Genomic DNA, 11,781 nt, shown 5'->3' with positions numbered 1-11,781 from the left:
AAAGGAATGATTATAATAATATCTAGGGAATGTGTTTCTGAGGTTTTACCACATGTAAACACAATCATAAGTGTAATCAATGTCAATGACTTCCATTTAATTCTCAGACAAAGTTTGCTTTTAAACACCACACCAGATTTGACATGGCCAATGATAAATGGAATGCAATTAGTTCTACTATTTGCTTTGATGATATGCTAAATTATTTCTTACAACAGACCATTTATTATCCAAAGCTAATGATTATACTTTTCCATTTAACAAGTGGCAAACTGATAAGTTTCAAATTGAGATACTATAGTCTAGAAAAAAAGTCATTCCCTGAATGAGTTTCATCTAATAAATCCTTGTCAATACCCAAGTAATAATTTTCACATCCTGTCCCTTGCCAGCCTTTTGGCTGGGATAACATTCCCCTGAGGTTAGATAAAAGAGCTCTCAACAAAATCTGCATGACTGGGCTAAGGCTGCCTGAAACAGCAAGCTCTGCTTCTCCCCCTCAAAACCCCAGAGTACATATTCATCACCCCTGCATTTATCACAGCAAGGTTCATAAAGATTTTTGACAGATGATACATGACTTCTGAACTTTGGTTTTCCAACAGAAGTAAGTGCAGAAAGCTACTTCTTTTTCAGTTTGAGGGAAGACTGCAGGTACCAATAATAGCAGTCTATCCTTACAAAGTCAATCCATCACACTTGTTATACCTTTCACTCAGCCCTGGTCAGACACAGCTGTGATTTTAGCACTCCAAAGTCTCTGCATTCTCCAGGGCAGCAGTCATCTTTTTCTAGGGAGTCATGTTAAAATGACCCACCTGCAGCAGGTCTTGTCTTCTGCTTTTTCTTCCAAGTAAAAGGGATTTATTTAGTAACTAGAATTGTCTTCTTTTGGGGGGAGGGCACTGGGTAAAACTCACATTCTGCTCATCATTTTTTCTGCAGCAGGGTGGCTACTTGTACTGAGATGAGGTGTCAGCAGGAGCTCAGTGATCATCTGCTCTGTTCAGCCAAACAGCAATGGCTTGGACCAGCCTCAGCACGCACTGTCTGCTCCCCGGCCAGCCCTTGGCAGGCTACTGCGGACAAGGGGATGTTAGGGGATATGGAGGGAACCTGGGGCTGCAGAGAAGGAGAGAGATGGGGATGGGATAAGGTGAGATAGGATTTCTGCAGTGCGAAAAATCAGGCACAAATCATGGGAAGCAGACATGGTTACTGCTGCTGCCCGTGGGGCAAACTGTCTCCTCCTACCACACCTCAGAGGAGCTTCCATGGGATGGTGACACCACAAAGCCATGGGACCCATGTACTGTTACTGTTTGCCAGAGTCCCATAAGGGAGATTTCAATCACACATTCACATGGCATTCTTAATGACCCCATGAGTGAAGTATAAAATACAGGTAATAATAAAGTGCTGCAGTGAAGTCCCTTAGGACAGTGATGAGAAAGCATTCAGCTCTGCTTCCCGCAAGACAGGCGCCGGTTTCCTCTGATGGCAGTACCAGGCTGCCACTGCGGCTGCTCGCTCCAGAGTGGGATGCCAGCTGCACGATGCCATTAGCATTCCTCATCAGCCGCAGCTTGTGTCTCTCTCTGTGCACAACATTGGGAAACCAGGTCATTCTCTTGGCTCATCCTCCTCTGATAACTCCTCTTTTCTTTCACTGCCGGGAAGCTGAGGATGGTGTAATTAGTTTGCACTAATGTTCAGCTCTATGTGCGACTGCTTTTGGCTCAAGCCAAAAATGAAGTTTTCACATAGTTTGGATGCCCTAATAGGAGGGAAACTTGAGACAAATCTGGGAGGTAACCATTTTCCTTGTGTTACAATGATTCAGCTGATATTTTTCAAAATACCAAAGAGAATACAAATGACATGTTAAACATCCAGTACTCCAGCACTCACCAGGCAGAGAATAAATGAGTGTAATTCCAAAGAAACTGCGAGGTTATATACCCACCCATGCCAGGTAACAACTGGTACGGCAAGGCTGTCAGAACAAGCAACCCGAAATCATGCCCTTATGTAGAAAAGCTACCCAAAGTTGTATTTAACTCCTTTTGGTTTGCAGGCAGATCAGAGTCCTGATGTTCAAAAAAGCTGCAGGAGGAAGTAAAAAGGAAAAAGTCAACCCCAAGCCCAGATAAGAAGTTCAGGTTTTCATAATAAGATGGTGGAAGTGATGACTTCTAAACCTGAAAGGAATACATTTTGAGAGGACTGTATGGAGCATGGCACAGAGAGATAAAACAACAAATGTTATTAAAGAGTAAATTATTTTAGTCTGTGAGTGAACACATAAACATAAATGCCCACAAATAATTATCTGGTTGATACAGTGGTGCTTGTATATTAGTTGAGTAACCGTAACAGTAATTAAAGCTGCATTAATGTGCTTGAGTGATGCTCTGTGTCACTGTAATGGCTGTCACAGCATCAACTAAAGCAACTAAGCTTAGAAAGGAGGAGCTATGAACTACAGAGGCTCCTTGCCAGGAATGTGTTTGGAATTTGATATGTTGGAACACTATTAAAAATAACAATTTAAATAATAATACACACAGCCCCACAGTATTTAGTATCCACTGTAATAATTGCAAAATCAACAAATTATATGCAGTAGGTAGCAGAGAATGCATTAGCAGTCATTCATATCTCTTTACAACCATCTGGGATCTTTGGAAAAAAGCACATCAGTTTTCAAGGAATTACATCATGTTTTGGAAGGCTGGGAAAGAAATTACAGTTGAATCTGAAATTACAGTTGGAACTGATGACACTAGAAACATTTAAATTTCTCTTTTGCAATGGTTTAGGTTAAGAAGTCCTAAACATTGGGTATAAGCTGTCCAGACCTCTGCAAACACAGATCCATTCATTCAGTTAGATGAGAGTTACAGCTCATTGGGAGAAAAATATCAAACAGAAAAGTTTGCAATTGGATTTAATGGGAATACTTATGCTTCTGGAGAGAGAGAAACCTTTTCCAAAAAATTCTTGCTCAAGCTTAGGTGATCCTAGCTGCCCAAATACAGCAGAATAATTTTACAGAAGTTTCAGGTGTATTCATTTTGCTATCAGCATTATCAAGATAAGATTTGGCCCAGAAGGCTACACATCCTTTAAACTTGTCATAACAACTCCAGGTATAATGGAAGTCCAAGCACAAGGTATGCTTCGGAGGTGTGGTGTTAGTTGCAGATACATTGGTCTGTTTTTTTAGCTTCATCTCTTGCAAATTAACAGGTTTCAAATAGACCCTGAAGAAATAACTAATTTTGACAAGTCCAATGACATATTACCTGTTTCCTGAAGTGGCTAATTTAATAAAAAATATTTCAGTGTTATCCACAATCACTACCAATGTCATTGAGTATCATCTCAATCCTCTATGTTGTGCGAAAACATTGCTTTGGTTCACAATGTGGCAATCACAATTTCATACATATACAAGACCAGTACTAAGGACTTAGTAGTTATGATGATAACCAGCACAAAGAATTAATTCAGAGAACCCCAGGACAGAAATCCTTCCTTGAATTTTTTTCCAGATTTGAGCCTGGAATGTTAATTGTGCTTAAAATGCAATTTGCAGCAATGAGCATTTTACCATGAGCTTTTTTTATTCATTGCAAAAAGTGAGACAAATGAACTTCTCTTACACCATTAGGTGCAGATTCTTTCAGCCTGCATACTTTGGTGATATTTAGACTATGGAAATACGGGCAGTATAAGTGGTGGTCTTTTGTAAAGTGGCTACTGAGCTGCTAGTAAAAAACCTAAGCCTTGCAATTGCCTCCTCCCATAAATGAAACAATGCCTTCTTTGGCACTGAAGGCACAGTTATGTACCCTCTAGTTAGATCTTGTACTGAAGAGAATCACTCTGCACTAGGAATGAACTCTGCAAACAAAAAAATACAAGCAGCCACAATTTTTTTATGTTTTAGTACACATCTTCAGGGAGGGGGGAGAGAAAAAGAGATTTCCATGTTCACAAAGTATTAGAATAAATGCCCCTTTAAAAACATTGCGTAAGACAGTGTAATAGCTCTGGTTTGATTCATTCATGCCTTAGGATTTGCTTTAGAGTCGGAGGGACACCTCTTCCTACTGCAAGCCCTTGGCCAGCTGCTGCTGCTGGCTCTTTGGTCTCATGCTGAAAATGGTTCACATCCAGGCTCTAGCAGGCCATTGATCAGTTCGTAACACTTTCAGTTGAGTAGAGACTTCCATGGCAGGATGAAGTGACAGTAGCAGGGGAGGCAGATTGTAAAAATCCAACCAGCCATTGTAATACACACTGGAGGACAGCTTGAGTTTGCATATTACCTTCTTTCTTTGACCTTCTCCAACAGATGATACTTCTGTTGCATAGTAAATGAGCAACATTATTTGATATTCTGTGTATAATTAAAAGCTAAGAAAAAAAAGGTAAATCCTCTTCTGTTCTTATTTCTTGCAGCCAATGATCTTAGAGTTTTCACCAAACTGCTGCGCCAATGCTCTTGTAGGCAAGTGGGAAAAGTAGAAAACCCTAGAAACATAGAATCACACAGTATCCTTAGTTGGGAGGGACCCTGGAAGATCATTACATCCAACCTGACTCCATGCAGGGTAACCTAAAGGTAAGACACAATCTAAAAGCATTGTGCAAAGTCTTTGTGACCACTGACAGGTGTGGGGTCATGTCCACATCCCTGGGGACTTGATCCAGTACAGATCTCTGAGCATTCAGCCCAAAAGCCATGCAAAGGGACTTTTTGTTGACAGCACCGTCATGGAGAGCTCAAACCTTTGCTATGGTTATGCAACTGTGTTGCAAGGGTATGAGACTACAGTAATTAGTTGTGTAGGAAAAGTAGTCTGTGGGACTGAGCTGAGGCCCCAGGCTCTGAACGTGAGCCAGCACGGTGGAGCTGCTCAAGCAGAAGACTACTTAGAAACTGGTAGAGACACTACCGTGGTAACACCTTTGGTCATTGGATCTGGTCCAAAAGGTTTGGCTCCAGCACCTGTGGCCCATTAATGTTTATTCAGTGTAATATATGTCAAATGAAAAGCAGTTCTGTGGGGGTCCTTTGTACTGCTAATGATGAGGAGATTACTTCCACAGTTTCATCCATGCTGGCATCTTTTCCAGAAAGAATGATTTCTAAACCATTTATGTCTCATGAAAAATGTTGCTGAAAGAGTCTGTGATCTTCTTTAGGATCCTAAAAATGTAGCTGTAACAGCAAGATCTGATTTCCTTCATCTGTTTTTTCATTAAGAGGATATTTTGTATGCAGATCAGCTTAATTTGCCTCTGGCTTATCACAGTTATACATCTTAAGCATCACAGCCCTGAATGTTATCCACATATTGTAGTCTTCTACCCAATTCCACAGGGCATACACAGTACTAACCTCAGAGGTATAGCCAAACTGAGGAGAAAAATTCATGGTCTTACCTTCTAGTAAAACAAAATGATGAGGTCACTTCCCCCTGCCCTGGTATATTAAAAGTAAGAAAACAACCTGATGAAAATATTCTGAAAAATGTCAGAGCAACAAATGGCCCAGTAAAGTACCTGGCTCTTTGGGCAGTAATACTGCTGAGCACAGAACCATTTCCTCACCGTGCATCATAAATGCTGTCTTCAGTTCTTAAAGTGTTCACAAATAATCTTTCAAAATAGAATATAAAACAAGTTCCTGCATATTCGTGTTATAGGCTACAAACAATGGCTTCCTCCAGTAGCCAGTTTCACTTCTCCAGCATCACCATAAATTACTATAATATCCTACACTTCATGGACCATGCCTGGTGCTGAAAACAAAGTTTTATTACTTAAAAGAATTTTCTGAATATTACTGAAATTATTTTTAAATGCTATCCCAAAATATTTCTATGACATCTAAATTTAATCCTAAAACACGTGTGGCTAGTACAAACTGGATGTGCATTTCTGTATTGTTGTGCTTTTAGGAGTGAAAAGGATTTAGACCAGCAGTTTTAAGTTCATTGCTGATCCTTTAAGGATGTTGTAGTCCTTACAGAGCAACTGTTCACAAACTGCTATGCACTTTTCCTCTGAAATTCAGGTCCCTTCCATGTTCCTCAAAGTCTCTTTAATGTTCAGTGATATGGTAATCACGGGTAGGCAGGCATGAAAACGTCACTGACGCTGCTCATCTTGCAGAAACCTTGTGATGCCTTTGACTAGGGGGTGTTACAGCACAGATAGTTTCAGTCTTTCCTTTTATCTCTCTGACACCGGCATGACAGAGCAAACACTTTCAGGGCATTGGGGAACGTGACATACAGAGCAGGACTGATGCTGTGTAGGTTCTTGCAAGTCCCAAATGGCCAGGGAGCTGCAGCCATCTCTGGCCTCCTCGGGCCTCGTGTGCTGCACTGAAGCTTACTACAGCTTTCCATCTTAGCTGGGTTCAAAGAAAGGCCAAGCTGAATCCCAAACCAAACAAACAAGCTCTAAGCGCCCCTATAAGCTTATCATCACTACTGAAGCTTTTCTTTAATTTCTTGTTTGCTTGTTTGTGGAAGAAATCTGCAGTCACTTAACAGGCTTGGCATTGTGTGTGAATCCCTGCATCAACAACTGGGTCAACCAGCAGGGTAAAGCACTGTACATGTGAGAGGCTCCCTCAGCTCAGCCGATGCCTGCTGATTATATTTTGGGAATTAGCTAGGTAGAAGAGAATGTCCTCCCAGGCATGTGCTACCCTGAAATTTTAGTCCATTTGCACAAGTCATTTGAAACCTTTTCTTGGCCCAAGCTGAAAGGAGTGCTAAACCCATGGCAGCTACAGCAAGACTGAAATAGTGGAAAGTTCAGGGGGTTTGTCTTCTTCTACCCTCTTTCAGCACTTGTAACTACCTAGTAATTAGTTGCAGCACCCAACACTATATAGGGCTTGTGCTGTGTTCAGAGAGTATCAGCTTTCTGAAGTGATGCAGATAATTTTTGGGTAAGATAAAAGTGAGACGATAAAGACCCAGGATATTTTTACTAAGACTATTTTTATTTACCATATGAACCTAATTCCTCTCACTGCCTTAGGCAAAGACAAATAAAACTGCAAAGACGACAGCTACCCTTAGGTCTAGGCAGGCAGAACTCCCCATCCTGCCAAAGCGTGGGTTTGCTTGCTTCGTCTCTAGTGGAGCTGCCTCTGTTGTAGTGCCATCAATTTGGAAACACTGCTGCAAGAACATATTTTTGGCTGTCACTCAGAAACTCCTGCCAGCCCTCCACAGAGCCTGGGAGACCTTTTGCGCTGTGAGCTTGCCTTTAAGGGAAAAGTCCTTACAGAATAAATGGTTTCTACATTCTCTTGTAGCTCAAATGTTCAGCTTATCTGTAAATTAAAAAAAAAAAAACAAACCAACCAACAGATAAAACAGACAGTTCTGCAGAGTCCCACCTGGGACATACTACTGCTCTAAAAGCAAAGGAATTACACCCAACTTCCCTCCAAACTCACCCATATGATAAAATCCTCCTTGAACCAGAACACCAAAGAGTTTGTAGCTGCACAGCAAATCCATGAAAAACGGACACTTCTATCCTACCTTCTCCTTTTATCGCTTTAAATCTAATCTATTTCCCAGAATTTGTGAAATTGCAGCCAAGTAATCTATCTACAACACTCTCTGCCCTTCCTTTTGCACTGTGCCCAGCCATGCCTATGCACACAGTGACAGCACTTCACCCTATTTCAGGAACTATAGAGTCAGAGGGGCTTAAAGGAGGCTTTGGGGGAGGTAATCAACAACTTCCTGGAGAGGCTGCTTGCACAAGGATTGCAGTGGAGCTTGCCAGGGGACATCGTTGTCCTGCCCAGATGGTATTGCTGTGCAGCTGCGCCTCACTCAGCACATCTGCCCTGCTTGTTGAGGTATGGTGGAAAGGATCTGAGCTGTGGGGAGTAAGCTGGCACTTTAGCAACATGCTCCCAGTGTACAGTAGAAGTAATCTGGAACACATTTGAAAAAGCCCTCCAAGTGCAGAGCAGGGATGGCCACACAAAAAGCTTGTGCAAAATGCTATTGACCTTCAATTTCACACTTGCTTGACAACAGCTTATTTCCAGGGACAGAAAACGTGTAGTATGGATTTCCATTCTATCTCCTGATGCAAGGAGAAATGGACAGTTGAAGAAATTAAAATGTGACCCATTTAAAAGTAATGTGAAGTTAGGTTGTTTCTCATGATGGATAGTTCACCTGTGGACTCCCTGGTGCTCGATGTTACTGATGGCCAGAACTCTGTAGGAGTCAGTAAGGGCATGGACATCAGCACCAGCGTTCAGAGTCACAACACTTTGAAATTTTGAAAGCAATCAGGGTTTACCCCAATCCTCAGATAACTAAGATTAGAACATTTCTTGCCCCTTCCTCTGCTGAATAGTGTGAGGGAAAGTATATAGGACTATGTGAGCCTTATGGCTAATCCAGCAAAATAGCTGGTGTGACATACACATGAATGTTGCATTAAAGAGTGGTGTGACTTTGTAACACTTACAGCCTTGGTGACAGTGGCATTCCTTTTATGGAGTTTCTCACTCATTTGTGTATTTTACTTCTTGTATAAATTCATTAATAACTTGAAAATGAAAATCCCAAAATTGTCAAATCTAGAGAACAAACTACCTAGTGACTGGGTGGGAAATGGAGGTTCCCAGGAGTGTTCATTCATTGTCCTTAAAACCCAGATATATGTCTTAGATTACAGGTATGTTATGGCCTTAGATATATGCTAATTCTCAATCATAATCAGCTCTACATACTTCCTTTCCACAGAGGGGCACTTCTAAGAAATCTATTTAGATATATATATAACTCTGTAAAAACAGCCCACTTTGAGTAAGAAGTCAAATTTAAAATATAATCACACTAGCAGAAATAGCCAGCAGTCTGTGCACATGTCCAACATAGCAAAGGACATATCAAGTAATAGATCTCACTCCAATACCCCAGTTTCCCTACACACACCAGCTCTTATCAGATCACAAAATCTGGATTAATCCATCAGACTGCCAGCATGACATTAAGACCAACAGGATGCACAAGCTACCAAGGCAAAAGGTCTCTCTGCAAATGTAGTGAGACAGACACAGTGTCGCAACTCTTGCTAAGGGATTGCAAGAGCCCCTGATGTTACTTTGGTTTCTGCCCAAATACTGCAGTAAAGGGATCTCCATGTCCTTTAAAGGAAAGAAATCATGGGCTGTGTAGAAAAACTCAAAGGTAGGGGTTGTTAATGGCATCAGAAAGGAGTGAATATCTGTCAAATGAAACCATACGAGCTTTTTAAAGTGACTTATTTCATAGCTTTTACCAGAAGCAAACCAATATGGCAAAGCAAGCTGATGCACTGTGTGTACTCCAGACAGCAATCCTGGCCCCTTGGATACCTCCTCATGCTGCTGCACTTCTGAGCAGGGCACTGCAAAGCTGATCACCCCCAGGAGGTACAGCTATACCTATGAATGTGACCAGCAGTGGCTGACTGTGGAGGATAGGGAAGGTAGGAGAGCAGAGCCATCCTACAGAAATGCTTAATGGTTTTCCTTGGCCACTTCCCTGCTGAATCCCAAATTTTTACTCTCCTTACTATCACTAGCTCACTGCAGAAAATATTCGTTTCCTCAGGCCCATTGCTGAGGGCCATATTTTCGTGCATGTTAAGCATTCATATCCCCAAATATGAAAACAGGAGCCATGGATGCTCCAGACATTGGGAAGTGCAATGTTAATCCCTCCCTGCCCTAGGGCACACCTATAATGGAAAAACTGCCCTACTTTAATTAGATTAATTTGAAAATGTGAGATTTTAATAGTAAGATTTTTGCAACTTGAGTAATTCAGACAAGGCCTCATTTTCCCCGTCTATCATGTCTGTAAAAAGAAGTGTTTCTATTAAACAAGCTTAACTGTGTGTGAAGCCTCTTGATGAGGGGCACTGAGACCCAAGTGTTCCTGCTATGTTTTTTACAGTGGTGCTTCCTAAATGATTTGTGCAGGTTGCTGAAGGGCTACTGCATTCCAATTCTCTCCCTTGGTTGCAGACCTCCAGCTCCAGTTCCCAGACCTCTCACTTCTTTTGCATCTCACCCTGCTCTGGCTTTGAGAAGGGAGTCAGACCAGGGACAAAAAGAGATCCTGTCCAACCTAAATTGTTCGGTGTTTGTCTCTGGATATCTGAGTGGGCTTCAGAAAGCAGGAGCGGAGGTAGGTCTGTGCTGAGCACTTTGCTCTGTGAGGTTAAGGTGGTGCCTAAGTGAGGCTGTCCTGGTTTTGCCGGGAGTTTCAGCGCAGGTCTGGTCCCTGTAAAACACAACTGCGGCATCTCATCCAGGCATGACCTATAGGCACATCCAGGCTTTCCCAACACACTCTGTCCTCAAGACCATAGCATATAGTAGCTCCTACCAAGCTATTGGATAAATATAATTCCAGGTATTAACAGGTGACTCCTGCAAACCCAGCGATGCAACTAGAAGATCAGATCAGATCAGGATAAGCTGAACTCTTGCTCACAGTACCCTGTAAACCTGTGAGCCTCTGGGCCAAAAGCTCCCAGGAACCTGTTGCTATCAAAGAGGAGGGATGAAAGAAACTCAAGAGCCATCTCCAAATCAGCAACAAAAGGACAGCATTGCCTTGGAGGGCTCATGGAGGAGAGGAGCAGATTGGTGTGCAGCACGTGAGGAAGAATAAGCAAACAGGAAAAGCATACCGAAAAGCAGAAAAGCAAATGAGAGGGAAGAAGCCAAGAGCAATTAACTTGCTCCAAGAAGAAATAAAACATGCATTAAAGAAAGGAAAAACTAGCTAATTTCCTAATAATAGTTAAAAAATAAAGCAGTTGTTGCAGTTAGCATAGGGACCTCATTCAGTTGCAGAGGAAGGGAAGTGATCCACCAAGCACTTCTGTGAGCAAGGCAGAAATGTTTTCTGCATTGCCAGAAGCACTGTCTGCCAAAATGACTCTTTCTTTCCCATATATGTAATGTGAAGAATCAAGGCTTTCAATAGAATTACTGTTCAGCTAGATGTCCTTCCCCTCCATCATGGTCAAAGACAAGGCTATTAATTTCCCACAGGCAATTATGTCCTTCCTGAACACATTTTTACCTGAAACACAGGTAAAATACAGCATTTATGCAGTTGATTTCAAATATAATGATCCCAAGCTGAACTGTACTGTTTTTGTCCTTTTTGGAGCTCTACAGTGCTCACTTTCTTTACTGGGAAGTGCATCCTTTCAGACAGCATTTGCATGGTAAGGACCAACAGTCCTACTAGTAGAGTTGCATTTCAAATACAAATCTAGATTTCTACTGTTGATGAGAAAAGCCTGGAGAAGGCAGCAACTGCCACAGTGGGGCCATTCTCAGCCTGGGCTAGGGGCTGGAAGCCTGGGTTCAATCTCTTCTCAAATACTGCTTTAATGGGAGCAAGTCAGATCCCTTCCCAGTGCTCCATTCTCCTCATCCATAAAATAAAGATATATGAGTGACATATATTTGAGAATTACGAGTGAAAGTAGTATTAAAGAGATACTGTTGCTGTTGTTATCATTACTATTCACACTTCTACATCTTTTTTCTCACCTGCAATGTGTTAGGCATTATCTCAAATGAAACTTGCAACTGCATCTACCAAATTTGGTTGTTTGCCATGTAAATTATGCTTTAGGCAAGAAAAGATGCCTAAATCTTACCACTGCCTCAAAATCATGTAACAAGTGTCAACAGTTCTTCCA

The sequence above is a fragment of the Myiozetetes cayanensis genome, unplaced genomic scaffold (assembly GCF_022539395.1).
Source record: "Myiozetetes cayanensis isolate MyiCay16 unplaced genomic scaffold, myiCay2020 scf1, whole genome shotgun sequence".
Lineage (NCBI taxonomy): Eukaryota > Metazoa > Chordata > Aves > Passeriformes > Tyrannidae > Myiozetetes > Myiozetetes cayanensis.
The sequence above is the reverse complement of the archived record's forward strand: the minus strand, read 5'-3'. Positions refer to the sequence as shown.